Source organism: Pinus tabuliformis, chromosome 7 (assembly GCF_031772625.1).
Source record: "Pinus tabuliformis cultivar Carrire ecotype Pingquan chromosome 7, CPIR1, whole genome shotgun sequence".
Taxonomy (NCBI): Eukaryota; Viridiplantae; Streptophyta; class Pinopsida; order Pinales; family Pinaceae; genus Pinus; species Pinus tabuliformis.
In genome coordinates, this window is record NC_142293.1 from 1,044,911,813 (window position 1) to 1,044,939,203 (window position 27,391).

Genomic DNA, 27,391 nt, shown 5'->3' on the forward strand with positions numbered 1-27,391 from the left:
ATCAACCATCATGGAGTGTTAGGGAGGCCCTGTTGCATTACATGCAGAGAGATTGCAGGGTCATGCCAGAAGAGAATTTATACGAGACTGCATACCATCCACAGGTGTAAAACATCTAATAAAAGGTAGGCTTTGGGCACTTTTCGACAAACAACATTACACAAAGTCTAAAAAATAGTCATTTCTTGAATGAATTAATAATAGGTCATCGATTGCCAACCAAGAAGAATCTGCTTGTTTGTAAGTGCTTATGAAAGTCTCTTTCAGAAGAAGGATTATTATTTGTGGAAAATGTTTCTTTCAAGATAATATTGTCATATAATTTCATTTCCAATGCCTACCTTAGAGCAACAACTTCAAAGAAGGAATTAAAGAATCATATATCCCTTCTTTATTTAATTAGATGTTGGAAAAGCTATAATAATTATGTTGGAAAAGATAATAGCCCTCCTTATGAAAGGGATTTTGATACCAACTTACCCACCATCATATTTTGCGACGGTAATTGGAAATTGATTATCTAATTCCTTGAAAACTGGGGTTGATCATTGTTTCTTCCCTCCTAAGTGAATTATTGTTGTTTGACTAGAAAGATGAGGGTCAAATTCCATTGATTCTTATTCCTTTTGGGTTGAATCTTTTGTTCTATTAGAAGATGATCTTAAGGATTGAAGCCATGATGAGCTCCATGTAAGTTAGGGAGAGGAAAAAATAGGGTGCTCAACTCCCACTCACAACCACCTTCAAACCTCTTAAAGTAAAAAATTGCAACTCCTCAACGGTAACATTCCACCCACACTGAATGTAGAACCTATAAGATCCAAAGAAATAGGAGGGCCAATGGCAGAATGGACTTCTTTCTATATAGTAGTGAGGATCTTTAGAGTGCCCAAAATACATGCTTGTCTATTGAATCTATATGTGGCTGGTGAGTAAACTTTCCCATCTCTGCCTCATTCAGGTAGCAAACTACTAACATACAATAGGCCATCCGTCCATACAACTATTCATGCATGACGAATAGAAAAGCCGCTCGAGAAAGGAAAAATAGCTTTGGATGTGGAGAAGCTATGGGTTCAGGAAAAATAACAGTGTTGGGCCCTACTTTGGGGGGGAGAGGGGATACATGTGAGTAGAACCACTTCTTTCCTCACGATTCCATTACCCCCGTTGCTATTGCAAGATGAAACTACCCACCTGTATTGAAATGCTCTTGGACCAACCTAGTTATTGATATGGTCCAACCACTAATAGTATACACACAATATACACACAGCATTGTTTCTTTCAAAGAGCACCACAATTGTTTAACCACAATATTCTTTCTTGCAATGAGCAACACGATTATTTTACTGCAGTATTCTTTCTTGCAATGAGAAACACGATTGTTTTACTGCAGTATTCTTTCTTGCAATCACCAACACAATTGTTTTACTGCAATATTCTTTCTCGCAAACCAGGTTATTAAAACCTGAAAAGGATTATTAAAACATGAATAGGTGCAGTGAAAATATGAGTGTGCACTTAGGGTTCTGCCAATGCCAATACTGTCACCAAAATCAAAATAACTGATATTGCCAATACTATCATCAAAATAAAAATAATAACTGATATCTCAGAACTTCCCTCCCTTTTTAACATATTTCTCTCTGCGAACGAGCCTGCTCCCACGTGAGCCTTTCTAATTGTGGGCACGCCACCAACATCTAGTCAAAATTATTGTGGATGGTCAAACTATATTTGAGTCGCATTCGAAATAAGCGTCATTTGTATACGATATTATGCATCGAGAATTCGCTTACTCATGTGTTAATTGGCGATTGGTGACTTACTCATAGAATAGGTCCTTTGAGGGAAAGAAACTCTCGAAGAATATCCTATACAAACGAAATCTATCTTGATCTCTCCATCCTATTGCTACGAAGATGGATATGAAAGGAATGAGCGATACCATAACTCGATTCATCAATGAATGAAACGACAAAACGAAGTGGATGAGCCTCATACATAATGATATGAGCCATATTCCTCTCCTTATCAGTCGATCCCCCTGTCGGGTCCTTGCACTAGGAAGCGCAAGCCCCTCCGGGACCTTCCGTGATGACACGAAAGTGCCCTCACCATATGAATAGTGAGCCCCCTAACGGGTCCTCCGGGTCCTTCTTCCACTCGAGAAAGAAGTGAGCAAAATCTCTCTCATTTGCGTGCAGACTTGGTCGAAATAACCCAAATGACTGCTAAAATGAGGTTGCTTCCTTGATGCTTATTGGGTGCCCCCTCTCAAATAAGTAACCAAAGAGCAACTAAAGTTTCAATTTACTTATTGGGTGGGGGGGCTTATGGTCGAGCCCCTCTGGTCCTCAAATTAGATTGCGTAATGACGTTTTAATATCTAAATAGAATAGTTGCTCCCAAATTGAAATAGTCTATAAAATTTCATTTTAATTTTTTCAATATATATTTACTTATTTTAACAATAATGTATTTTTTCTGATATATACTTATATTTTTCCCAATCTTGAGAAATAAAAAGAAAATAAAATCCTTGAATTCATTGCCATAAAAAGAAAATAAAAGCTTTGAATTCATTGCAATAATAATAATAACAGTGTAGCCATAGGCATCCATACAATAGAAAAGTCAAATCTAGAGAAAGAATTGGTTTCGACTCTAAAACACATGCACCTTTGTAACATATGGAATTGGTCTCCACTCTAAAACATGTGTGCCTTTGTAACATATCCCACACTGATCATGCCAATCACGCTAATTTAATTTTAGGTATAATTTTTATTAATGCACATTGAGAAAAGTTCATTAATTCGAGGACTATGAGTCATGCTTAATGATATAATGCAATAAAGCACTCGTCATTAATTCGATGGTGCATGACCGAACCCATGCAAATGAAATAAACCACTGGTTAATGTTTATTGTTATGGTGCATTACCGAACCCATGCATTGTTATTTGAATTAATATCGCAGGAGGGTTTTACTCTTAACACTCAATTCAATCCTAATATGCTGGTTAATGTTTATTGTTATGGTGCATTATCGAACCCGTGCACTGTTATTTGAATTAATATTGCACGAGGGTTTTACTCTTACCACCGAATTCAATCTTAATATGCTGCTTAATGTTTATCGTTATGGTGCATTACCGAATCCATGCATTGTTATTTGAATTAATATTGCAGGAGGGTTTTACTCTTACCACTGAATTCAATCCTAATATGCTGGTTAGTGTTTATTGTTATGGTGCATTACCAAACCCATGCATTGTTATTTGAATTAATACTGGAGGAGGGTTTTAATCTTACCACCAAATTCAATCCTAATATGATGGTTAATGTTTATTGTTATGATTTATATATATGTTACCTGGGTCACAATAAATGAATATACTCTTACCACTGAATTCAATCCTAATATGATGCTTAATGTTTATCGTTATCGTGAATTACCGAACCCATGCATTGTTATTTGAATTAATATTGCAGGAGGGTTTTACTCTTACCACTGAATTCAATCCTAATATGCTGGTTAATGTTTATTGTTATGGTGCATTACCAAACCCATGCATTGTTATTTGAATTAATACTGGAGGAGGGTTTTAATCTTACCACCAAATTCAATCCTAATATGATGGTTAATGTTTATTGTTATGATTTATATATATGTTACCTGGGTCACAATAAATGAATGCTAACACCAAGGGCGGTTTACATCAACCAAACCCTCCAAACATCCCAGCTATCATTGATTTCGAGCCCTTGAGAAACCCACCTAGATATTGACGGTGTAGAAGGAATTTCCAGTTCATACGGTGAGGAGGCAAGTGGGTAGTTAGCGTAACCAGCGCCTCACTGTTGCGGCCTCCTCCTCTGATCATTTGCAACACACTGCTAGAAACATGGCTCTCCGGACCTACAACACACTGCCAGAACGATGGCTCTCCAGTGCTGCAACACTTGTGCCAGAACCATGGCTCTCCAGAGCTGCAACACACTACCAGAACCACCATGGCTCTCCAGAGCTGCAACACTTGTGCCAGAACCATGGCTCTCCGGACCTGCAACGCACTTCCAGAACCACCATGGCTCTCCAGAGCTGCAACACTTGTGCCAAAACCATGGCTCTCCGGACCCACAACACATTGCCAGAACCATGCTACAAATAATAAGAATCTAGTCTTCCTCTTTACTCCGGGTTTTCGTGTACTTACGAGGAAGGGTGTAAATGCAGGTGCTATTAGGGTCTCCAATCATTGATTAGCATTATGGTTACAGGGGCGCAGTAGGTTGTTTTGCTACAGTATTTTATCCTCTGGCCAGGCAGCACTACAGGTTGCATCACTAATCATTCAATTTGTAGTTACAACTTTGATCTTTTCCATCTGGACAGTACAGTACTTGTGTCGTTCGCATTTGTTTACTGGATAAATCCTTTGCTAGGCCAGGCTACCAGTGCTGCTAGCGGCTTATTAGTGACCATATCCAAGTATACTCCTCAAGCACAGAAAGGAAACTAATATCTCAGTTAATTCATTAGGGTTTTTAAAATTCCTTATGTTTGAAAACAATGGTAATCAATTTCCTTGGCCTAGTTACAGGCAGTTTTCACATAGCTGTTCACTTCACACTATTGCTGCTCGACTTCTCCGGAATTTGGTACTCACAAAGCTGGAGTTCGTATCCTTCATAGACCCAGGTTCCAACTGCATACTTTTCACAGACCCAGGTTCCAACTGCATAGTGTTCTGTTGTTAGCTATGATTTTGGGTTATGGACGTTGGTTAGGGTTTTAAACCCAGCCTGCACATGACAGGGTAGTTGTATTTATTCTTTGGTGGATTCCTTTTTCTAAATTTAGAACTAAATTTAGGCTAGAATATATCATACCCTAGTACCTTGGCTGGAGACTAACCCTAGTTTCCTCGAGGAGTTACTACCCAATTTGCCTTCTATTCCCCATGAAATCTCAATTTTCCCCCTTATTCATCACATGATCGGCCTTTTCTTTAATATTAAGGTTCCTCAAACAACATTTCTATTTAGTTGATTCTATTTCTATTTACCTGATTCTATTTACCTAATTCATTGTTTACCTAATTCTATTTCTATTTCTATTTACCTAAAGGTTCCTCAAACAACATTTATATTTCTATTTACCTGAAGGTTCCTCAAACAACATTTCTATTTAGTTGATTATATTTCTATTTACCTGATTCTATTTCTATTTCTATTTACCTGATTCACTATTTACCTGATTGTATTTCTATTCTATATACCTGATTCAGTACTCTAAACATAACTTGTCTATATAATAAACAGGAAGACCAACATAATTATAATTAGTAGAAGTAGACATAACAAATCATAGTTTTGGGATCTTCAAAAATAAATAAGTAGAAGTAGACATAATCATAGTTTTTGGATGTTGAGAATTATAACAAATTAAAGGAAATATGTAGACAATATGAACAAACACAAAGTAGTTGAGGTATGAGAAGTAATGTAGTTGAGGTATGAGAAGTAAAGAATTGCGTATGCGGCCATGATATATTTCACAGGTGACCTATCAAAGCGTGAAGAGAAGGATGGTCCAAACAAACCAAATATCTAAATTCATTGCAATACTAATAATGTCAAATCTCTGAATTCATTGCAATAATAATAATGTCAAAACTCTGAATTCATTGTAATAATAATAAGCCATAGCTATACAACATTATCTATATATATGTATGATTAGAAAATTCAAATATGCAGAAAGAACTGGTCTCCACTCTAATTAAAACATCATGTGCACCTTCAATTCAGGGTGAGCTTTTTTGGAGCAGTGCATTATTATTTACAGTTTTACTTCATGAGTCTGGAGAACTTCAAATATGAATAAACATAACGATTTACAGTTATATTATTAATGACGGCCACCTCAGACCAAAGAAAGAATTAAGCACTATTAGCGTGCACAATTGAATTTAACCAACCAATTCCAATTCGGCGCGTTTCATTTTGTTTGAAAAGACTATACAGGAACATTTCATCGCTGAAAAAAGCATTCTAAAGAATGGGGCTGGGGCCGCCGATGGAGCCTGTTGATTCTTTTACTATTGGTGTACATGCACTTAGACTAGCTGTGTTGCTGTACATGCACCTAGATTAGCTCCAGTTAACTTATTGCTTGCATGTGGCACATGTACACATTAACATAAGATAAAGCATACTTAGCTTTAGTTAGCTTTAGTGATTGCATGTACAACTAAGCTTAACTTAGTTGCTTTTATGTATTTATTCTAAAACTAATATTGTAGAATCAGTTTCATTCTTTTCTCAATTCTTGCTCGCTTCCTTCCTTCTCTTGCCAGCTTGTTTATTGTTTTGCAGATCTAGATCTGTGTATCTCAAAAATATTACATGGTATCAGAGCACAGGGATTTGTAATCAGTGCACAAGCAATTTTATTTGCAGGTTCAGAAGATTGAAGCAACAACAAAGAATGGAGTCTAAATTGGAGTTTCCACAATCGGCAATTCTCACTACATATAATTATTTCGAATGGAAGCCAAAGATTCAACTTCATCTCAGAAGTAGAGGCTTATTTCGAATAACCATGGGAACGGAAGTTGAACCAACATCGGCAATGGAGAAAACAAGATATTTCAATCGCATGGACGAGGCCTTCGGCATCCTATGTTTATCTATTTCTCCGAAACTGCTATTTCATGTTGAATCATGTTCAACTCCAAATGAAGTATGGAAAATTTTGGAAGAATTGTTTGGAAAACAGGATGAAATGCAAGGTCACATTCTCGAAAATGAGTTAAACTCATTAGATCCGAGAACCTTTGAGAACATTCAATATTTTTTCACAAGGTATAAATCCTTGTTGGTTCAGCTGAAAGGATGCATGATCGACAAATCCAAGCAAGAAAGGCAGTTGATTCTTTCCATTTTATCAAAACTTGGTCCAGAGTATGCAGTGTTCGTCTCTACATTCCACACAGTCAGATCTGCAACTGGTGCAGATTGGAAGATGCCCTCACTCGATTATTTTATTCAGTCCTTGATGCATGAGCAAGATAATCTCATCAAAATGGGCACACTTAAAAATTCCAAAGCGCATGCACTTACTGTACATGAAAAAGGAAAGGTAAATACCAACACCCTTGATGGATCATCTGGCCCAAAGGAAAGGAAAGGAACGAAAGGGCAATCAATGTGCAATTATTTCCACCGTGGTTTTCATCCTGAATCTGCATGCATGAAGAATACTATAGATCTTATGGCGCAGACACTCCAGCAACACAGTCTTGGAGCCCTCATTCCTGAGAATGCTAAGAAGAAGTCTGGAGAAAAAGCACCAGATCCAAGAGGTAACGGGCATGCTTTGATTGCTCTTCATTCTGCACCACAAGAATGGATCATCGATTCAGGAGCTTCACATCATATGGCTTCTTCAAAGGAATCCTTTTCTTCTCTACATGCATGCTCAGGTCCTCCCATTCTCATGGGGGATAATTCTGCAGTTGCAGTAACTCGACAAGGAAGAGTGCAATTCGAAGATGGAAGTTTTGAAAATGTCTTGCATATTCCAAGGCTTTCTGTGAATCTTCTCTCAGTGTATCAGATGACACACACAGGCAGCGGAAGGAAAGTGGAATTTACCCCAGATTCCGTGAGCATTTATAACATGCAAACCAATTTGAAGATTGCATCTGGCAAGGTAAATGATCAATCTCGTCTGTATACATTTTCTGATTTTGTTCCTCAATCAGATTCCTGTGATGGAAATCGAGGTCAACAAGCAGTGAAGGGTTCTCTAGTTGTACCCTTCCCCCCAAATTTTTGTGGGGAAAAATGCCTATGCAGGACGATCCTATCCACCTAAGGTGTGACAGTGCCTTAGCAACAAATAGAGACAGCTATTCTAGTATTCTTCCTTTATGAATTAAGAATGAAGAGAGATAGATGGACTAACCGGTGTCTTCCGTTTGTCCCTCGATCCAGACTCTCTTCTCTTGGAGGATTCCCAGCTACTTGCCTTCTCGCTCGCCCAGCTTCAAGAGGTTTTTGCAAGATCACAAGAAGAGAACACTACACAAGACATGGATTCATATTCATAACTAGTTCAAGATTAGAAATAAACTAAACATACTAATGCAATCATACATCAAGAATACATCAGCATATAGGAGAAACCAAGATAGCTTTATTGATGAATAATAAGGTTCAGGAAGAGATACAACCCAGAGGGCTCCAATCCAGCATCTCCTTCCCAGCAAATGGAATTCCTATCTTCACCCCCTTCAAAGCATTAAGCACCCAATAGTTCCAGTCTCAAACCAACATCAATTCTTTGCAATAACCAAATTCCAGCCTCTAGATCTCATGGAGGAGAGATCCATATATAGATGTTTGGAGAGAGGATGAGTCAGCTTGAGATCTGACTAGTGTCCTCTCCGTCTGTCAGTTCTTGATTCCACTTTGAGGTTCTTGCTTCCACTTGGAGATTTGGAACCTCTTACTCATCACCAGTCGAATTCCCTGAGGCAAGTGTCATTTTGGAAGCTTCCTGGGTTTTGACACCTTGAGAAATGAGCTTGCCACATGTCCATTCTCGTTCAGCGCAGGTAGCCAGTGTTCCATTTGACATTCAACACAGGTAACCAGTGTTGGCTTTGAAATTCAGCGCAAACAGCTAGTGTAGCCACTGAAATGATCCTGAATTGACTTGTTTTTGAGTAGTTTCTGGTGGAGAACTTCTGTGAATTGCTGTGGTTTGTTAGCCTTGTTCCCCTAGGGGTAGGAACAACATGTTTAGGGACTTTGGATCCCTTATATTATGGACATTTCATGCTCAATGCTGTAAGGCACAAAAATGTCTATAACAGTTGCCCCCTAACTTATGAGGCTGTTTATCAGGTGAAATGCTTTATCAGGGGGATCCGAAGTTCATCCAATGTTGGGAGGAGACCTGTAATACAATACAATACAATACATTATTTTTCATACTGCTTTCATGATCTAGCTGAGGCGGGTATTCCCATGCTCAGCTTTATAAATTCATTTTTCTGTACATAGAACAAACAATCGTCTCATGGTAGACCGATAATTTTGATGAAATTATCATCCTTTGAGTAGGATGATTATCTGCTGCAATGATGTACATGTCAATGTCTTTATCTTTCCTGAATATTTATCGCAGCCCGGATGGATGAAACTAGATCTGGGGTCTTCAAACTCGTTCGAACTTCACTCTAAGTACAAGTCGATCCATGTGAGAAATGTTCTGGAGTCGAACATGGAAAGACATCACTTGATTACCGGTCAATGATGTAAACCGTTAACAAGCGCGAGAGGAATCACCGATAATGATAATGACCCTCAAGGTACTCCAATACAATTCACGTGGTGTGAATAGAGGACTTGGCGTCGAACACCACGCAAAATCTTTCAGTCGAAGGCCATTGATGTATACCTGTCGCCGGAAGTGAGAAACTTGCCATTGAGGCATGCAAGCTTCAAAGTACTGAAGGGGTTGTTCCTAGATAAACTTCTTGGATAATGAGCCGATGTCGAGAAGAAGCGATCCGTCAAAGGAGGGCCTTAATGAATCCCACATCAGTGACATGGAACGGAGCTAATGATTTTAATGGAGGTGAAAACGATCTGTGACATATGATTCAGGGTGGCGGTCATGAAAGGATGAAGGATAATGTATGGCAGTGGATGGGACACAGTTGACTTTTCTGAACGACTTCTCTTGAACATATGGCAACACTGATGCGATGGATTGGTAGCATTACCCCAAATATGGATGGTATGGCGAGACCATGGATGTGACCGATGAATGAAACAACCCAACCCAATTGTGGTACGGAGGAAAAGTGTGATGTTCAAGAGCGACTTGCTACCATCAAAGTTTTCTTTAGTTTCTCCCAATTTTTCCCCAGTCATTGCTGACCAGTACCTCTTTATTTTTGTCAAGCTTGAGGAGGATAACATATGCTTGTTCTATAACCTGCCCTTCGGGCAAGCCCATCGCTATGTTTTAACGAGCCTAGCGATAGTGAAACTCGTTCTCGTCTAAAGACAAGTTTGTCGCTATTTAATGATTTTAACGAGTCTAACGACAAGGATAACTCGGTCCTTTTCATTTTTAGAGAGTCTGAAAAGGTACATAAAGTTAACTCCAAAAGTCCTTTTTCGTCACCTAATCCCTTAAGTCCGATTAAGTATAAAACAATACAGAAGGGATGAGTTTTCGATAGTTTTAACGAGCTGAATAAAACAAGCGCTCGATCTTTTTGTGCAATAAACCCTTAGGTCCAAAAAGATTAAAATCTAGAGGAGGGATAGCTCTTCCTGTCCCTTTAATGAGCTGGAAGGCCAAGGACTCGACAATCTTTTCATATTTTACGAGTCAGTTGAAAAGAGCTTAAAGAAAACTCGTCTTTTGAGGAACGAGTGATAAACAGGGTTAGCAGCTAATTCCAGGTACGGGTTGGAATTTTCCAATCACGACAGTGTCACAAGGATGGCTAGGTGAAATCACTCTTCGCAGCTATTCCTCAAAATGGGTAAACAATCATATGGAGGTGAATGATCGGCCAATGGAAAAGTGGAGGTGACGGTGCAAACACGACCAAGGCTTTAATGGCTGATGATATTACATTCACAGTGGTTATTTACCAGGATAGTTTATTTTTTAACGAGCTTAAACCAGGGTGGAAACATTTTCTCAATATTATGTTTATTTTTTAACGAGCATGAACTATGTGCTAAAACTGCTCGGATCTTGCGTTTATTTTTTAATGAGCATGAACTTTGTGCTAAAATTGCTCGATTAACCCAGTCATATGATAAGAGTGTCTCATCAAGATTCTATTTTTTATGGAGCTTCATCTCACTAAGCTTTGCTCCGCATCCTTTCGTTATGCAAGTTCGGAAACGACTAATCCTACGAGTTTAAAGGGTTAGAGGTCCTAAAAATTTAAAAAATAAATAGCTGCCCCTTGCTTGCACTCCAAAAGGTTTGCATGCCCCCAGGCATAAAACAGAGTTTCAAGGTTACCTCTACTTCTCTTCTGTCAAAACATTTGTTTTAATGAGAGAGGCTTACCTCTTTCAGGTTACCCAAAGATTGTCTCGTTAATCTTTCAAACAAAACACTTCCTTGGCAATATCTACCGAAATAGACAAAGGTGAGCGACGATGCCCGCCAACTCACATAACTTTGAAAAAAGAATCTTATTCTATAACAACCCCTCTTCCACTCACGGAAGGGGTACGGACTAGTCATATTCTCCCGCGAAAACCTACCCTATACCCAAAGTTTTCCTGCCGAAGCAGACTAGGACGCATGCCCCCTGGGTTCCAGTCATATCCTCCCAGATTACTCGCGCTCATCAGGAGGACGGACCATGGGTTGAGACACTTCTTGCGTGAATAGACCATTTAGGGATGGTATATGACTATTTGCGATGCGTGATCCGGGAAACGAAAGTTGGTCCACGAGCTTGACCACTCTTCCTTCATGCGGAAAACACATTACTCTAAAGAGTGAGGAGACGATGGCTCCCATGCAATATATATAGTCTCGTCCAAGGAGTAGGTTATAATCCAAGGGTCCTTGAACGACCATCATGTTCATTTGAACAGTCTTCCCTTTCAATGTAATGGGCACATTGGGGAGGATCCCTAAAGGTCGACTGGTTCCTTTATCAAAGCCTGATAGATTTCTCATTTCAGGCAAAAGCGCTGGCGAACCAAGCGCTTTCCAAGCAATAGAGGAAAGGATACTCACAGATGCCCCCTCATCAATGATAGTGCCAGCCAGTACCATTCTGTATATTTGAACGATAATTCTGAATGGTATGCTTGCTGGCAACCGGGGTCTGCCTAGTTGGTTCCAGTCGATCGAGACAACTAGGTTGCTTGGTGGTGGGACCGAATAGACGGCCGGATATGACTCTGACGAAGTTCCTTCCTGCGATAAAGGAATGGGCAAATTGCCCCCTTGTTCGTCGGAGTCTGTGTTGATGAAGAGAATTTGGACGGTGTCGTCTTTATTCTCCTCTGTGATGGTATCATTCGAAGATAGAGCCTCTGAAGGCAAAACCGGCTCAACTGTCGCCTCAACCTTTTGACTTTCGTCAGGCATGGATCCAGACGGTTCATCTTCAATGATAGGTGCTTTGGCTAACCACCTGGGCGGGCCAGCCGGGTTCTCAACTAGTGAGGGACTTGGCAGGAGTTTTTGATATCCAGGAGGAAGTTGCGCTCATAAAATCGGGCGATCTTCCAAAACTCTTTTAGCCTCATCTAAGAAGGGACAACGGTGGATGGCATGGTCGCCTTCACATAGCTTGCAGGGAAATCTAGCTTTCCCTCTCTATCCTGGGACTTCACTTTCACTAGTCGACGGTGAGCAGTCAACATGGCTATCAGAGGTTGACGCTACCGAATTGTGCAAACGGGGAGACCAGTCCCTTAGTATCCGAGGGATGCAGGGACAATCTCTGTGGAAGTGGTCTCCCTTGCATATGACACATGGCGATTTAGGCCTTGTCAGTGCTGTGTGTGGATTTTTGTTAGACGACACTTGTTTGCCCCCAGTCGCTTTTGGCTCCTTCTTCTTCTTCTTCTCTTTCTTCTTCTTTTCCTTCTTCTCCTTAGGAACTTGGTTTTTTGCTTTACCAGTTCCGTCAAGCGAAGAGGAAGGAGGAGAGGAAGAGTTAGATGAAGTAGAAGGCTGGTTGGTAACTCTGGTCTGGTCTAACTGTTGACTCGACTGTTCAAGAATGGTGGTGTTCTGAACGACATTGGTTGAAAAGAGCCAGACCGGTAGGCCAATTGTCAGTCTTGGAAGCAAAAATGTGGCCATATGGGGCGCACCAACATCTCCCCAAGAGGAGAAGGGACTAGGATTTCCACCAAGGGGAATTCCTTGGTTGGTGTGCTCCATTTTTCAACCTAAATATCAACGCAGGAATAAGAGTGATTGTTCCGTTTAAAATAAATTTTAACGACGCTTTAGACACAACTTGCTTTTTCAATTTTAAAGAGTCGAGAAAAAGCTAAAGATGACTCTAGTCTCCTTCGATGTTTTAACGAGCCTGAAGTGACAAATGCTCGGATGGACTTTTTCTGTTATAGAGTCTGAAAAAGGCCAAAAGAAACTGCTCTGGAGTTCTAGGCAGAGGGTGTGCCAAACTTTTCGTAAAACCACAGAATACTTTTTAGGGTACGGGCGGTCGATATTCCTGAATGCTGTGTTCAGTGCATTGCGATCAGTAGGGCTGCCGACATGGCTTCCTAAGGATAAAGGTTTTATGCCTATAGGGGTCTCCCAATATATACGCGACGGTACATGGGAGCACAATCCATACTGGCGCGATCGTCCCTCAGGAGGAATCACCCACCATCAATGAGATCGACAGTCACCAGGCTTTACGACGCCGGAACACGTCTCTAGCCTAGACCTCTATGTTGTGCGTTATGTTGCAAAGCATTGTTAAGTTCATTCAATTTATTTTAGGTTGATCTTTTTAAAGTTTGCCTTTCAAGGTTCACCACGAGATGTATGATACAAATTCCTAAATGCAGTCTAAAGATGATAAGCAAGCTTTTTATCTTTTCAACTTTGAAAATCCTAGCTACTAAGGGAAAAGAAAGACACCATCTTTTCTCAAAGAGCAATCAGCACACTCTAATGCACTTTTCCTAAATCAAACATGCAAACTATCAAAATTCAAATGCACAATGCAGGTGTTTGTTTTCCGCTTTCTTAGTATTGATGCCTACAAAGAAAGCTTTTTGTACAACTTTTAATTTGCTTTTAAATGACAAATGCAAACAAGTTTACTTTTCCGAAATCAGAGAGGGTAAAAGAGATTACAACACTTAACGATTTTCGAAATGAATACTTGTTTCCACACTTAAAAGAGACAAACTCAAACCAATAAGAAAAAGCAAATGTATAATCAACTGCAAACAGCCAATGAACTCTCTCTTAAGATCACAATCAACAGATCTGAATCAAAGGCTACAGGATGACTATTTCACTCATGTAAAGGAAAACTGTAAATGACGCCACAAACACTAAAAAAAATTCACAGTCTTTTTGTACAAAAGGAGGCAGAATCTAAGCCGAGAAAAGGAGTTATCAGACTGGTACCTATGCTGGTTACAGGCTGCAAAAATCAGAGATCAAAACAAGGCAAAACAGAGCAGAGAACCCCAGCTACACAAGGGAAAACTGGTTCAGCGCAACCTCAACACAGGGGTTTTGACATTCAGCGCAGGTAGCCTTCACGGGACCTGCGTTGAAATGCAAAATCCCTTCACTGGGTCTGCGCTAAAGGAGAAACTCTCGTTTCTCACTGGTTCTGGGTCACAGATTGCTATTTAATCTGCTGTTTCAGGCCAAATAAAAGCAACAAGCAAGGTACAATCAAAGGGATGCTTTGAGGGAGTACTAAGATCTATCACAAAGGATCATCAAATCATTTGTGAGTCCATTGTTCAGATCATAGACAAGTCCAGTGATTGGATCAAAGCAGCAATTGTCTACTTTGCATCCGGGAAAAGTAGATGCAGTTCGATTGTTGCTGTCAAGTCTATGAAACAAACAATGATAGAAACACAAATAAAATGACTAAACAAATCTCCCCAGCGGAGTCGCCAATTTGTTGTGGGGAAAAATGCCTATGCAGGACGATCCTATCCACCTAAGGTGTGACAGTGCCTTAGCAACAAACAGAGACAGCTATTCTAGTATTCTTCCTTTATGAATTAAGAATGAAGAGAGATAGATGGACTAACCGGTGTCTTCCGTTTGTCCCTCGATCCGGTCTCTCTTCTCTTGGAGGATTCCCAGCTACTTGCCTTCTCGCTCGCCCAGCTTCAAGAGGTTTCTGCAAGATCACAAGAAGAGAACACTACACAAGACATGGATTCATATTCATAACTAGTTCAGGATTAGAAATAAACTAAACATACTAATGCAATCATACATCAAGAATACATTAGCATATAGGAGAAACCAAGATAGCTTTATTGATGAATAACAAGGTTCAGGAAGAGATACAACCCAGAGGGCTCCAATCCAGCATCTCCTTCCCAGCAAATGGAATTCCTATCTTCACCCCCTTCAAAGCATTAAGCACCGAATAGTTCCAGTATCAAACCAACAACAATTCTTTGCAATAACCAAATTCCAGCCTCTAGATCTCATGGAGGAGAGATCCATATATAGATGTTTGGAGAGACGATGAGTCAGCTTGAGATCTGACTAGTGTCCTCTCCCTCTGTCAATTCTTGATTCCACTTGGAGGTTCTTGCTTCCATTTGGAGATTTGGAACCTCTTACTCATCACCAGTCGAATTCCCTGAGGCAAGTGTCATTTTGGAAGCTTCCTGGGTTTTGACACCTTGAGAAATGAGCTTGCCACATGTCCATTCTCGTTCAGCGTAGGTAGCCAGTGTTCCATTTGACATTCAACGCAGGTAGCCATTGTTGGCTTTGACATTCAGCGCAAACAGCTAGTGTAGCCACTGAAATGATCCTGAATTGACTTGTTTTTTAGCAGTTTCTGGTGGATAACTTCTGTGAATTGCTGTGGTTTGTTAGCCTTGTTCCTCTAGGGGTAGGAACAACATGTTTAGGGACTTTGGATCCCTTAGATTATGGACATTTCATGCTCAATGCTGTAAGGCACAAAAATGTCTATAACACAAATCCAATGAGGGTGAATGCCAAGGCTGCTCCATCTCTCAAGCCTTCCCATGATTGGAAAATATTTGGCCAAGAACTCAGAAAATCTACTGAAGCTGCCGGTACTCTACCATGGCTCCCTGCAGCTACAGGAGATTCTTCTGTACCTTGGGACGCAGAAAGGGCTTTATAAGAGTCGCAACTGTCTCTTCACATGGTCACGCCGCATCTTAATTTTCTCGGGCAATAGTTGCACCCACAAGTGGCGGCCTCTGGCCAAATTAAGTAGAAGAACGACTTCTATGAAGGATCTACCGATTCCATTAATCATGCGAAAAGCCACCCACCATGCATATCGATCAAATTTCTCTGCAAGACATTCAACAGCCAGGCTTACCGATGAGGAACAATTCACTACCTCGCGGGCATGGCCTCACTGAATCCCCTCATATGAGTGGTTTGTCAAAAGAGGTTCAGGATAAAGATGTCAAACAAGAGATCTCACGAGCAGACTCTTCAGACTGCACCGATCAAATGGAGGATGACGATGACCAAAAAGTTGCAGGCCGATCTGGCAGAAGACATCTCTCCAAGAACTTGGTAGCTGAATGCAAACGGAGGAAAAAGCTCAACGAAAGGCTTTATTCTTTACGCGCATTGGTTTCCAAGATCACCAAGATGGATAGGGCCTTGTATGCATCAAATTTTATACCCGTATTCACCTGGTCAAAGATGTCGTTAGATTTCAAGTCTTTGGTGAAGGGGTTTACTTCGCGTTCACGAGAGCCACCAGAACGAGCGTTGGAGGTAGTATTACCCCACCTGCGTCCTCCCGATGCACCCCATGAGGGTTTTTCGCCCCAGACCGGCTTCTCATCCTAGCCTAGAGACTTTTCAGATTTTTCACTCAGGGTGAAGGACACGACTGCCTAGCAGTTGTCTTTTCTCTACTTTTGCATTATATTTTGAGGGGGGGTTTTCTTCCCACTGGGTTTTCCCTCTTTCCTCCTTTTTTTATGCATTGTATATGGGTACCTAAAATGGCCGTGTTGCCGGGACTCATTCATTTTGCATCACACTCACCTAAGTTATGCTTAAGGGGGGGTGTTGGTGTACATTCACTTAGACTAGCTGTGTTGGTGTACATGCACCTAGATTAGCTCCAGTTAACTTATTGCTTGCATGTGGCACATGTACACATTAACATAAGATAAAGCATACTTAGCTTTAGTTAGCTTTAGTAATTGCATGTACAACTAAGCTTAACTTAGTTTCTTTTATGTATTTATTCTAAAACTAATATTGTAGAATCAATTTCATTCTTTTCTCAATTCTTGCTCGCTTCCTTCCTTCTCTTGCAAGCTTGTTTATTGTTTTGCAGATCTAGATCTGTGTATCTCAAAAATCTTACATTTACTATGGAGGCGCCGCCGATGGAGTCTGTTGAGTCTTTTACCATGGCTATGGAGGCGCCGCCGATGGAGTATGTTGATTCTTTTACTATGGAGGCTCCCTCGGGACAAGCCAATTCTCCAATATAGCATGGTCGGTTCTTCGTGATCTTTTGTAGACCAACAATAATGTCACGACCTCCAGTACTATGAGTAGTACTAGAGCGAGTGACGCACTAATGACTACCGTCCGGAATTTGAATGCATTCTTGGGGCAGGATTTTATTGCACTATTGCAGAGTCCAGAATTAAAGAAAGCCGCGGGACCAGATTTCTTGACGTCTGCGTCATTGGCTCTTCCAGAGAAGTTAGAAATATTCAGAAATTGCAACTTGTGGGCGACATCAATTGTGAATGGCCTAGAGAGATTATTACAGGAAAGATCGAGATAGAGTAAGGAACTAATTCGAGCTAGAGAATCAATAGTTCCATTCAAATTACAGTGGGATAGATCCAAGTATTTAAGCCTGCTTGAACTCTTATTTCTTGACAGCACTAGTGGTGAAGTAATTGAAAGCAAATTATTTCCAGCAGAGAAATCTTGGTGATGCTCTCCAAAGTGAGGAGTTGAGCAAGTACCTTGTTACCCATAATCTTGTTGTGGGATAGGTCGACAACCTTAAGTTTTCGAAAGCTTGCAAGATTCAGCGTGTTGTTGAATGTACGGAATCTATTATAAGACACATTCACCTTGTGTAACGCTGAGAATCTTGGAAAGACGTTGAAGTTGAGGGTTCCTCCCAATGCGTTGCTCGCCAAATTTAGGGATGTGAGCGTTTTCATCTTCCATAGGTCCTATTGTGTGAGAGGTCGAGCGTTTTAAGATGGGGTAATTTAGAGAGCACCCGCCAGTTCACCACTCTTGATAGCTTCCGCGAATTTAATTTAATTTCTCGGATACTACTGTCACACCTCCTCGCACTCCAGCAAACGGTTGAGACATTCAATCCTGACACACTCTGAAAAGCCATTTGGATGATGTCAATGTCCGAATCTTTCGCCGAGACATTGAATTCAGAGTCGGAATCGTTGGCCAAAGCGCGTCCAGGAAGATTAGACAAGAGAATCATCAGTAACAGCCAAAGTGCAAACCTTGCAATTTCCATTGAATATTGGAAAAATTTAAATACAGTCGTTCTTTAGCTTTCGGATGTAAAGGTTGTTCTGCAAACATTATCAACATGATGAACGTTATTTATTTATTTATTTGTGTGCAATTAAAGAAAGATGCTGACAAAAAATAATGGTGCCTACGCCTACCTCACTATTCTTTCTCACAAACAAGGAGACGATTGTTTCACCGCAGTATTATTCTTTCTCGCAAACAGTATTATTAAAACAAGCACAGGAACAGTAGTATTCTTCTCACAAATAGTAACGAAAATTTGAGTCCGCTTAGGGTTATGCCAATGCCAATACTGTCATCAAAATCAAAATAACTGATATTGCTAATACTGTCATCAAATAGTAACTGATCTCTCCTAACTTCCCTCCCTTTTTTAACATATTTCATCTTCGGCCAACTAGTCATTCCAATTGTGGGCCCGCCACCAACTTCTAGTCTAACTTATTGTGATGGTCAAACTAACTTATTTTACTCACGTTTAATATCTATAAAATTTCATTGTAATTTTTTCATGGTATATTTACTTATTTTGACAATAATGTAATTTTTCTTTATTTTTCTTATGTTTAATATCTATGAAATTTTATTGTAATTTTTTCACTGTATATTTACTTATTTTAACAATAATGTAATTTTTCTTGATATATAATTTTTTTTTCACTATATATTTACTTATTTTAACAATATTGTAATTTTTCGTATATATATTTTTTATTTTTTTATATACAATTCATACCAATATAATCAATAACTATACAAATTTACATAATTTTTTATTGAAATATATATATATATATATATATATATATATATATATATATATATATATATATATAGATATATATGATGGCTTATTCTCAAAATCAATCTGCCTCTTCTCACAATTTGCTTAGAGTGTTTCAATTTCTCCGATAGCATGTCCATGTTTTTAATAATATATATATATATATATATATATATATATATATATATATATATATATATAATTATAATTTTAATTTTAATGTTAGTGGAATGAAAGTTTCTTTTTAATAGTGCGAGAAACTTTTTAGTTTTTGTATTTCAATTCCTCTAATAGCATATTCCTAAAACAGAGTTAGCATTTGTATATATTCTTAATACAGGATTAGTTTGTACTTTCTCTTCTCAAGTTTTAGATAGAAACTTATGAATTCATTCAACTAAGATGGATTAGATTATATATAGTATAAATATTTAGTAAAAAAGACTTAAGTAGGATTAAAACAATGATAAGTATTCACACCATATAGCGATCTTGAAAGATGGATTATTTTAAATTAATTTTAAATTATATATTTGATTTTTTATTAACAAATAATTTATTTAATACTTAATTCACAATTTGACTTGGTTTGATATGTTTTGTTTTGCTTTTTAGCTTTATTTAATTTCACTTTTTTAAGTATATTAATTTAACTATATTAATCTATTTGTTAAATGTTTAAGATTCATTTTTATTTTTAGGTTGATAGGAATTTATTATTTTTGAAATAAGATGGAAGAGAGTGATATATTTAATAGTTGATTTTATTTTGGATGGTGGAGATATATATAATAGTTGTGCTTTTTTTTAATCTTTGCAATCCAATAATTTGTTAATTATGAGATTAGAGATGTTGATATAATTTTTGGGGGAGAGATTCCAGATGAATGGTGATTCTTATCAATGTTCACCATATGTTACCAATTATGCTTAGTATGGGAGAGATGTTGTCATGTGCAAGGCAGCATTAGATCAAAAAATAAAAATTATAAAAAATAAATCTGGATCTACTAAGAAAAATAATAAAAATAATAAATCTCTAACAATGATTCCTCTTGAGTTGAGGGTTGCTAAGATGACTTTCCTATATTTAAGAAAAATAATAAATCTATGACAATGCTTCCCCTTGACTTGAGGGTTGTTATGAGAAGCCTCAACTAGAATGTTATTGCATAGTTTAGTACCATTGAGGGTTTGTTGGAAGAAATTAAATCCAATATTAGAGTGAGGTAAAGGTGTTCCTTGTCCCTTAAAATTTTTGCCATATACATTGATAAGCTAGAAAAGTGTTTGGAAGATGCAAGTCGTATTGGGCTCATGCTTATAAACAAGCCTGAGAATAAACTCCATGAACAAAATTTCATTGCATCGATGTTGAATTCATTCATTTATACAAAAGTAAGGTAGGTACAAGTCAACTTTGTCTCAGTAACTTATTAACAAAAAAGTAAAACTATCAGTTAACTAATATGGTACAAAATAATCTCGAATGATTAGTTAACATTCCTCCCTTAATTAATTTCAAGGGACATTTGACATGCCAATTAACATTATGAATCTTCAAACTTTCCACGTCCTAGTGCTTTGGTAAAAATATCTTCAATCTTCTCTAAAGTAGGAAAATGTGTAAGATGAATGGCTTTGGCCTCTACATAATGTCGAATCAAGTGATATTTTGTGTTGACATGTCTACTTTGATCACGAAATTTAGGATTCTTGGCTAATTCAATTGCAAAAGAGTTGTCAATGAATAAACAAGACGAAGTCTTTTCTTTCTTCTGCAAATATTCAACTATTTTGTGAATCTAAATTATTTCTTTTGTAGCTTGAGTTGATGCAACATACTTGACTTAAGTGGTAGAATTAACAGGAACATATTGCTTTCATGATCTGCAAGTGATAGTTGTTGATTCAAGGTTCATCAAATAACCAAAAGTCGAGAGCCCATGCTCCTTATCTCCATCAAAATCTGAATTTGAATAACCAATGTAATTGTAGTCTGAAACATTAGAATATTTGATGTCATATGACTGAGTGCTTTCTAAATATTTGAGCACTCATTTTACTTGTTGCGATCCAATGGCCTTCAAGGGTCGTAATGTTGAGTTGGTAGTGATCATTTATGCATCGAATATGTGTAAGCACTATCTTTTTGGAACGAGGTTTGTCCTTATGAGTGATTACAATGCACTTAGGTACTTATTTTATCAACCTAATCTAAATTCTAGTGAAGCTAGATGGTTAGTTACTCTCAGTGAGTTCGACTTTATGGTTAGGTACATTAAGGGAAAAGATAACAGGATTGCAAATGCTTTTGGCAGAAGAGAACATGTGAATTACATTGCAAAAGTGTGTTCTTATGGGACAAACTTGTAGGAGCGGATCTTGCAACTAGTACATTAGGATGACAAGTACCAACAGCTTAAGCATATGTTACAGCAACATGATACACGTAATAGGGATGAGAAGTATCATCTCAAATGGCTTGGTAAAATTAAGAAACAAGATTTATGTGTTGGATGATGGCGAGATTAAGAATCTTATCTTGAGGGAATTTCATATTAAGCTATATTCAAGTCACCCGAGATATCAAAATACATTGACAACAATTTAGAAATTCTATCATTGGCCAAACTTGAAGAAATAGGTGGTTGAGTTGGCTGCAAGATGTTTGGATTTCCAGCAGGTAAAAGTAGACTGTAAGAATCCAGGTGATTTATTGCAGCCAATTATGATTCCATAATTGAAATGGGAGGTCACTTCCATGGATTTCATTACAGGTTTTCTGAGGACATTAAAGCAACATACTTCCATCATGGTTATGATTGACAAGTTAAGTAAGGTAGCTCACTTCATTTCAATTAAGTCTATGAATTCAGCAAGTGAGGTAGCTCATAGTTTCATGAGGGAGATAATGAGATTTCATGGTGTTCCTAAGAAGATTTTATTTTATAGAGATGCCAATTTCACTTCCAGGTTTCAGAAGGAGTTGTTTCTAGGCTTGGGGATAGAGTTAGCCTTTATAAAAAATTATCATTCATAGATAGATGGATAGACATAGAGGGTTTATAGGATCCTTGAGGACATGTTTAGGATGTATGTTATGCATCAACATAAGAAGTGGGAAGAGTATATTCCACTAGTATAGTTTGCTTATAACAATGGATATCAAGAGTCCTTGAGGATGAGTCCGTTTGAGAAAATTTATGCATAGAGTTGTAATACTCCTATCAGTTGGAGTGATTAAGTGAATAAGGTACAGATTAGACCGGACATGTTGGAAAAAATGGAATAAGAAATGCAAGTTATCAAGAAGAATATAAATGGAACACAGGATAAGTAGAAGATTTATGTAGATCAACTAATCGAAATCGGGATTAGGGGAAATTTTTTCTCAAAAATAAAATTGCTCAAAATCACTCAAAACTTGAATGACCAAATCTCAACGTTATGATCCCAACATATCTTGTTTGACTCAAAACAGAGCTCAGATGAGAAAGATAGAGACTTTTGTCCGCTTTCACAAATAGAGAAAATTTTGGGTTCAGGGATGATTGGAATGTTGACTAGGCATCTGTACAACCCAGTCAGCAAAAGAAATATTCGAAGGAATATTTCCAATATATTCCCAGAGAGTTGTCATCCTGTCTGGGCATTAGGAAATAGATTTATAGACCTTTAAACTGGTTGCATCTAGCCATCACAATGTCCTGTGCATATGCTAATGTGATCAATATTCTCCATCTTCACATCTTCCTCAAACTATGAGTAATTGGTGGTCTAAAGCCTTGTAGTTTTGGGGTGCTCACCCATGTCTAGGGTTAAGCATAGTAGAAGTGGTTATTTGGCTTGAATATGAACCATTTCTTTCCATTCATCCACCATTTTCCAACATTTTTGTTCAGTCTGTAATATTCCTGAGAATCTCTGATATACAACCTAGGAGAGTTTCTTGGAGTGATAACAAGTAAAATACACACAACTATTTACAACCACCCATCTTTCTAAGAACAATAGTGTTTGGCCCTTATAGCATGTTTAAATTATTAGAAGGGAACAAACCCACCCATTAAATCCTAACCTTATGAATAAATTCTTGTGCTGAGTTTAGTTTATTCAAAAATGTCCCAAATATCACATTTTGTAGTTACTCAATTGTAAAATACATTCACATTAACTTATATTATTTTATTAAGGTTACTATTTAGTATACATGCTAGAACCCAACTCTCTTACTTCAACTACATGCACAGGATTTAATAATGAACACACATAGAACTAAAACATCCATACAGATACAGTGTGTTAAATACTTATCTAAAGTATTAGGTTATCTAAGAATCCATGAGGTAACCACGCCATCCAATCCGTGAGAAAGGTAATTACATCCTTTTCTCTCCCCCAATAATCTATGAACCAGAACAATTTCATTATGTCAATACCCCAACAGGGTCAATTCTTAGGCACTAGAAACCCTTAGGCTCGAATTGGAATTGCTTCCACTGGCCCTTGGTCCAATTCAGGAATACCTCGTGTCAATGTCCTGCCTTCACCCCACACTGTCCTATGTAGGCATTCCATCTAGTTATTATTTTCCTTTCCTCCTATTGCCTCTAGCTCCATTTTGATTTCCTTCCTAGGCTTCCCCCTTTTAGATAATCCATTTTATGTCAAATAAAAATAAGGTAACTTATTTTGTAAATGTCTTGTAAAAGTTTTTTTTTTTTTTTTCAAGGTTCCCTCTGTGAATTCCAAGATTACCTTCACTATTCTTTGCATATAAGTATATGTTTTAGAAATAAGCATAAGCATAATTTAGCTATCCAAAATTCACATTAGCCTTCCACTTAGCCTTTAAATCTTTTGTTTTGAGAAATAAGAAAATTAAATTCAAGTAACTCACAGATTCAAAATCTCTAGAGGGATGTTACATCTTCCCCTCGGAGCATAACATCATCCCTAGTGTTATCTTGTCACTTGAATAAATCAGGATAATATTCTTGCATAAAATGCTCATCCTCCCAAGTAGCCTCTTCAAGGCTAAAGTTCTTCCACTACACTTGAACCTGGGTGATGGCTCGCCTCTGTAACATTGTTTCTCTCTGCTCGAGAATAAGCTGAGGCTATACCAGACACAGTCCATCGACTCAACCTGTCACATAAACAATCGTCATAGTTAGCTCATATTAATCATCTTATCATTACTACTTATACATCACTGATTTTCGTTTCTTTTAAACGTTACGTGGATATCTTTCCAATGAATAAGATGTCTAGGATCATATACATATTTCTTCAGTAATGAAACATGAAATACATTATGAACTCTTATGTGACCAGGAAAAGGGCCACAAAATCGACGAGCAAGTCTTGCATTGCTACCCCATCTTAAGGTACTTTTATTTAGCTTAATTTGTACATATATATAATCCCTGACTCTAAAAAATAAATAAGTTCTTTCCATACCAGCATAAGCCTTCTACCTATCTTGGGAAGATCTTCAATTTTATCGAAATTTTTTCATTGTTTGCTCCATCTCTATTAACATATCTAGTCCTAGTATTACTATAGCTTCATGACTATTCTAGTTAATATGTGTCTTCTATTTCCTCCCATACAACACCTCGAATGGGCTCATCTTTAACAATTCATGATAACTATTATTGTATGCAAATTCAACGAGATGTAAATATTCTTCCCACTTGTTAGATTTTTTCATAACATACATTAGTACCATATATTCTAGTACTCGGTTCACAGGTTCAGCCTTCCCATCCATTTGAGGATGGTGCATTGTGTTGAATTGAACCTGAGGTCACAATCCCATGAAGAGAGTCTTCTAAAATGTTGAGGTGAATTTTACATCTCTGACAGATATAAGTATTTTAGGTACCCAATGTAATTGAAACACTTCTTTCATAAAAATATCAACAATTTGTGTTGTTTTAGAGGTAGATTGTACTGGAACAAAATGAGTTGTTTTACTAAATTTGTCAACAATCACCATGATTGAATCATTATGCCTCCTGGATATGGGTAGTCTTGTTATAAAATCGAGCATGATGAGCTCCCATTTCCATTCATGTATAGGTAGTGGATGGAGAAGGCCGACAGGGTATTGATGCTCAACTTTGACTTTCTAACACTCTAAACACTTCGTTAAATATTCAACAATGTCTCTTATCATTCCAAGACAAAATTAATTCTTTTTAATATATGATTATTTTTTTGGTAACGAGGATGGGTGATGTATGGACTTTTATGAAATTCATCTAGAATCAATTGTCTAAATGAAATATGGTTGGGAACATATATCCTTCCCTTAAAATTTAACAATTGATCTTCATCAATACCATATTTAGACTTCTTTCCAAAGTTGTTAGTCTGATGGGCTTTCTGCCATAGGAATTTATATTCTGGGTCCCTTTGGCCTACCTCTCTAATCTGTTCTAAACATTTAAATTCCATTTGATTATATAATGAAGTTCATATAGACAATGCAACCACCCGCTTAGTGCATCTACAACACAATTTTCTTTTCCCTTTAGATGCTTGACGTCAAATTCAAATTCTCTAAGGAATGCATCCCACCTCACTTTACAAACATTCAGATTGGGCTGCCTAAAATAACTTGTTAGACTATTATGATCTGTCATCAATAAAAATATCTTTCCTAATAAGTAATGTCACCAAACGTTCAGTGCATGAATTACAATAATTAATTCCAAATCATATGCATAATACCTCTATTAATGCTCATTCAACTTCCGTGACTCATATGCTATCACTTCCCCTCTTGCATCAACACTTCTCCTATCCCTTCTTGACATCGGTCCGTGCAGACGACACATTCTTTATTTGGGTCAACAATTTTTAATATGGGGGTAGTGGTTAGTAAATGCTTTAGGTGCTCAAAACTTTGCCGAAATTCATTTTTCCACTTGAAAACTCTAGATTTTTTTAGCAAGGAAGTGATAGGGTAGGAAATTAAGGAAAATCCCTCAATAAAACAGTGGTAGTACCCCACCAGACCAATGAAGGATCAGATGTTTGTGACATTTTTTGGCACAGGTGAGTCCATGATGGTTTTCATGTTTTTAGGATCAACAATTATACCTTCAACTGAAATGACATGCGCTAAGTATTGGATTTGATCCTTATAAAAACAACATTTTCTAAATTTAGCATACAATTAATGTTCTAGTAAACTTGAAGTACTATTTTTAGATGTTCCTTATGCTCCTCAACGTTTCTGGAATAAACAGAATGTCATCTATGAATATTAGGGCAAGTTTATCTAGAAATAGGTGAAAAATACCCTGCATTGAACTCATACATGTTGTTGGTGCATTGGTCAATCCAAAGGATAAGACCACAAACTCATAATGTCTGTAACAGGTTCTAAACATTGTCTTACAAATGTCCTCCTCTTTTACCCTATTCTTATGGTAACCAAATCACAAATCAATCTTAGAGAAAGTCATGGTGCCTTTGACTTGATAAAAAAGATCGTACATTCGGGGCAACATGTACTTATTCTTGATAGTTAGTTTATTAAGTTGCCTATAATCGATATAGAGTCTCAAAGTGCCATATTTTTTTCTTACAAACAACATTGGATCTCCCCAAGGTGACACACTTGGATGAATGTACTCTTTTTCGAGCATCTCTTGTAACTGAATTTTGAGCTCGGTTAATTCAGGTACGCTCATACAATATGGAATCAACTCAACTCTAAAATCACTTTCCCTCTTCGGGGGCAGTCTTGGGATAGACTTGGGAAACACATCAACAAAATCTTGAATTACTTGTATCTTCTCTAAGGTAGTTATTTTCGTCTTTGGAATTAGAATATCCTACTTGAACAACATATATCATATAGCCTTTGCTAGCACATTTCTGTAATTGAGAGGCGGTAATGGGACGTAGTTTTATCGGCCTTTTAACCCCCTGTATTTCTCACCTGGAGAATCCTCAACGAGATAGTTAATATGATGTTAAACATATCTTATGATCACTGCATCTAGAACTATTGTACAAATCACTCATTTGGTATGACCACTGTAATGTTAATAGGATGTTAGTTGCTCTAATATGCCCAATATTGAGGGGCTATGATAAAACACAACTTCTAAAAGGTCCTAACACTGTTGTTTTAATTTTTCAATGTGTATATGGAGGTTTAGGTTAGATCAAGAAAATCATACATAGTCTCTTGGTTCTATGGTTGCATCAATTTTTTCTTAATTAACATGATGGACTTTACATTTTTATAATGCAAGTTTGGCAGGCTAACAATTGGAGTG